The sequence below is a fragment of the Montipora capricornis genome, chromosome 1 (assembly GCF_036669925.1).
Source record: "Montipora capricornis isolate CH-2021 chromosome 1, ASM3666992v2, whole genome shotgun sequence".
Classification (NCBI taxonomy): domain Eukaryota; kingdom Metazoa; phylum Cnidaria; class Anthozoa; order Scleractinia; family Acroporidae; genus Montipora; species Montipora capricornis.
This window is the reverse complement of record NC_090883.1, coordinates 15,182,806-15,188,042: the sequence shown is the minus strand read 5'-3', so window position 1 is coordinate 15,188,042 and position 5,237 is coordinate 15,182,806.

Genomic DNA, 5,237 nt, shown 5'->3' with positions numbered 1-5,237 from the left:
CACTGTACAGTTACAATGTGAAGAACAGAGCCAATGCTTAACTCCCCTTCCAATGGGATGGGCTTTAAGGACAATCACCAAGAAGGCTCGTTTTACTCAGAAACAGAATGAATTTTTGAAACAGCAATTTGAAATTGGCGAGCAAAGTGGAAGGAAAGCAGATCGGAGTGAGGTCTCAAAATTAATGAGATCTGCAAGGGACGAGTTGGGAGTTCGTCTGTTTCAACCAGAACAAGTTCTAACAGGAAAGCAAATCACTGGATTCTTCTCACAACTGGCAGCAAAGAAAAGGCTGGCTCCCAGTACAGTGAACCGTGGAGATCCCAGGAGAAGATAACAGGGCAGCGCCGGCGCAGACGACCCATTCGGAAATCTGTGCGCGTGTGATAAGGGAGGTTTCTCTTCAGCACCCAATTGTATCCTCCTCAGGCTACAATATCTGTGAACTCATGCAAGCGTGCAAGAAGAAACCGACGTCGCTAAGTGTGGACATGTTGCGTAGCATTTGCATTGAACTGGGCTTGGATGTCTCCAATATAACGCAAAAATGAAAGAATCCGTATATCAGTCGTTTGTCGCAGCTTGTGGATGAATGCAGCTGTGCCTCGTAAAACCGAGAGAATTAAATCAGCTGTTTACATTTATGCGATTATTTAGCAGGTAATAGGTGAGGTGAGGTGAGGTGAGGTGAGCTTTCCATAGAACCTTACAGTGACTGAGCCCCAGGGGGTACTCCCTTATATGGGCTATATAGGTATCTGCCGCCCCAAAGGGCATGGCTTTGCAGCCATTTTGGTAATAAACAGGGTATGGTTTTTGCACTTTAGTCTTGAATTGAGTATGTTTTTTAAGAAGAAGCTACGTTTTCATCATTATCGATAAGATCATCAAAAGCCCTTCATAAATTATGTTTAGGGTAACCGTGCCAGCCGCAACGGTCATTAATAGGGTATCGAATTTTTGCTCAGGTCATAAATAGGGTAGGGAAAATCACAAGTTTTGGTCATAAATAGGGTACAGGTTTTGGAAAACGGGCTTCACACCTTCACCCAATTTTTCTGGGAGTACCCGCCCCCACCCCAAGGGAACCGAGCAAAATTCTGTACACTGCGTACGTTACTCTAAACTATTTAATCTTCACCCAACCATAACGATGCTTGACGAGTGGGATAGATATTCGTAAGCAGCACGTGTAAGTTAGCTGGTTTCTGAAAATATCTACACCGTGCCAAGATAGGCCCATTTCCCTTAGGTTCTGGAAAGCGGTATGACGGAAGTTGGGTTGACTACTTGTTGTACCTTGTTGGTATGGAAGTGAAATTCCACCGAGAATCTAAAGAATGAACACAAAATCGCTTTTGAATATGTCGCGAAACACTCTGCAATACACTCTGTTCATTGAGAAATAAGTGCTTTGTTTATTTAGATACCAATGCAATATTTGCGTTTAGGAGGCATGAATTAAGTTGCTCTTCCGTGATAAATTTGTGCGTCTGTTAGGGCAGTTTGATTTCATCAACATGTTAACTGGCTTATCCAATCTTATTCAAGAAAAATTTTGCACATCAACAACACAGATGCTTAAAACTACCACCTGGTTTGGAGTCAATTACTTTACGTGTTTGTACTGTTGTTTTAGCAACGAAGTTGTTCAACTTGTTCGTGCGTGACACAACAAAGCGAGAGCCACGGTAGATTAGAGTGTGATTTAAGTTTGGTGTTCTTCGTCTTTTTTCCTCTTGCATGCGATGGTCAAGATAAGTGCTATTTCTCTAACGTTTCACCGGCATCAAACAATTTAAACCCGTTTTGTGATGTCTCTGGCCTTTTCTTGTTGTCGTTGTTTTTTCCTTGCATGGGGGGAATTGTGTTACATCAGCTTACGTTGTAAATTCAATGGCACTGAATTGTAATTTTCTCAAATTTTGACCGGCGTTCATTCAAAACTGCTACTAGATCCCAAATAAATGAAACTGCAAACCTAAACCTCAATGACTGGACACTCTTTGGTTGAAATATCAGAAGATTTGAAACACTACCGGTCAACTTTTTGCCGTGCTGGATTTGGATTATTTTTAAGTTTTCAACTGATAAGAAAAGTGTCTTTAATTAATTGGGGCTCAGTTCGCTTGGAAAGAACAAGAGATAAAAATAATAACTATGTCTTGTCCGAGGAAGAGTAAATATATGCAAGTAAAGTTGAGAAAGATTCACAGCGATGTAAACGTCTGTGTAGCAAGGAGCTGAAAAGTGTGAAATTTCGGATTCTCACGGAGTGAAATATGAGCATCCGGTGGGATAACCATTTTTCGTGGTTTTCTGCCGTTAAATGAAATATTTCTAAAAACTAACTTGATTCCCTTTAGTTAGTTACCTAGGCCTTCAAACTGACAAAGTCTGAGGGAAATCGATTTTTTCATCGTGGCCACATTTTTTTAATTTTCTTTGATTTTTAGGGACATTCACTCTTAACTTTCTTCCCACGAAAATATGGACTTATTAGAGGGTCCTTATTTGAGATTTACTTAACGACAACTGCATGCTGTTGGACCAAAAGTACACAGACAAACTTGATCATGAGCATAGTCAATATGACAATGGAACCCAAAGGAAGAGGGGATAAAGAAAAGAGAAGATTACAAAATGGGATGACACGGTTAGAATACCAGTGTATCTCCGACAGTTACCTGTGAAGTGGATAGGTTAATGAAAAATTTTTTGTAACTTTTAGCCTTCAAAATAACAAAGTTATCAAAATAAAACGTTCGTCGATCGTTCCAAGCTGAAAAGACTGCAATGCGAATTTCTTCAAGTTTTAAGCCATTTCCATCCTCTTCATCATTGGAGACAGTAGGAAATGCTTTCCGTAAATGGCTAAAATGGTTCTTGATGACGGTACTATACTACTACATGTATGTCTTTGTCTCCATTGAGACAGAGTAAGACGTGGCAATGGCAGGCGGACATGTGTCTCTGAGCTCCTGACTTTTTGTGCCTTCTCCATAACTTGAAGAAAGTCAAACAAGACTATCCTTTTACCACTGAGTACTTTGGTCTATGTTCCCCGCATTCTATGTTGGTTAAATTGGCAAACTGGAATCTCGACCCTTCCACGATACACATCACAAAATGGCGGACTTCTGTGAATGTCACTAACAGAATCAAATGAGCAAGCGTTACTACAGCCTACTACGACAATTCCACCGCGGCCTTTGGACCTATTATACAACTGCTACACGATATTGAACTTAACCCTGGACCTGCAAACTGCTCTACTACAAACGAGTTAAAAAAGTGAACTGGCAATGTGAAAATGGCACGTCTTAACGTTCGCTCGCTTAAATGCCGTAAGCATTTCGTTCTTGTAAAGAAAGCTGTCCTGGGAAACAATTTTGATATCTTCACTATATCCGAAACCGGGCTTCATAGTTCAGTTACAGATTTGGAAATAGAGACTCCTGGCTACATTATCTACCGTATCAACCGACAGACGAAAAATGGCGGCGGAGTATGTGCTTATGTTTCATGAAATTATAGGATGGAGTACTTGAGTAACATCTCTCTTATCACGGCCTCTGGCTTAAAATCCACGTCAGGAACATGAAGTCTTTCATTGTCTGTACAACCTATACACCACCGAACACTCCCTTACCTTGTTTCGATTCAGACCTCACAGAGAGCTTTATTTACCCCTCGTCGTTTAATGTGCCAGTTTATCTATTAGGAGATTTAAATGGCAGACTTGAGAATAGCAACAATCCTGAAGCTAAAGTCCTCATTAATTTCTGTCGCTCCTATAACTTATCAATACTGATCACTACGCCAACACGAGTTACAGAGACTTTGAAATCAATCCTAGATGTTATCCTTGCATCGGATACAAAACAAGTCCAAATGGCCACGGTTATGGAAAACTCAATTAGCAACCACGACTTAGTTTATGTTACCTTAAGATTGAAGAAAGCGTGCTCCAAGCCCATTTATAGTACAACCAGACGTTTTAAGCACTATAGTCCTGTTGACTTTAACAGCGACGTATCATTGGCACCATGGTCCAATTTAGTTGATGTCTTCGACGATGTTGAGCATAAACTTTATGCTTTTGATTTGCTATTTACTGAGATTTTTGACCGCCATGCTCCAGTTAAAACCTTTAACACTTAACCAGAACAATACGCCCTTTCTGACCAGTTCACACTGAGTACCATTGATTATAAACAGATAGAAAGTACAATAACAATGATGCCTTCTAATGATTCCCTTACCAAAAAAAAAGTATGGGAATGATATGGCAAATCTTGGGCCATATATGGCCCATATGTGGAAATGCTGTGGGAAGGTTGGGTGACCATAGGGAATTCATATGGGACCAAATTTGTGCAAATTTCAAGCTATGGAAAGTATATGGGAAGAAAAGGTCATGTTGCCCATTGTATGGGAGAGCTATGGGGACAGAATGCCCACAGAAATCCCATACCATTGACACATTTGTTTCCCCCATGCCTTATATGGGATTAATATGGGATATCCACACTTTCAAATCCCATACAGCTGTATGTTATCCATACCAGCTGACAGCAATTTTTTTCAGTTGCATAGAATTTCCATACGATTAGTCATATGGGACTTCTATGGGACAAAAGGCTATTAGTGAAACAGGAGCCCATAGTATTTCCATAATGCTTTTATGGAAACTGTGGGGTCAAAGCGAAACTTCAAGCATTATATGCAGGGTTGTGCTCTGGTAGACCCTGTTGGCCCCTGGCAATATACTTTTTCAAGGGTTTTGAGATTTGGGGCACTCAACTGTTTTTCTTAGAGCACAGCCTTGATACGACAAATGCCTTGCAGTCCCTATGTGTGACCTGCATAACTCCATTTCTAATTCAACTACATGCCACCATTTTTAAAGAATATTAACCTATTCAATATTCCAGAATTTTAGCACAAGAGTCTACTAAATTTAAGGAAAAAAATCATTGCGCTCAATACAGGGAGTGAACAATACATATATTTTTTACTCATTCAAAAAACACGTCTCGAAATTCAATTTCTTTGGATTATAATGGCAAATGCAAGGCTTCTTTTATTCTTCAATTAACAACTTTACATGTGGCAAAACCCCTTTTTGTTCATGTCCTATCATGACTTTAGTTTTGGTGATAATTAATAAATAGGTACTCAAGTAAATTTTGACAATGCTTGTTGAGTCAAGATACTGGTAAGTGAATATTGTC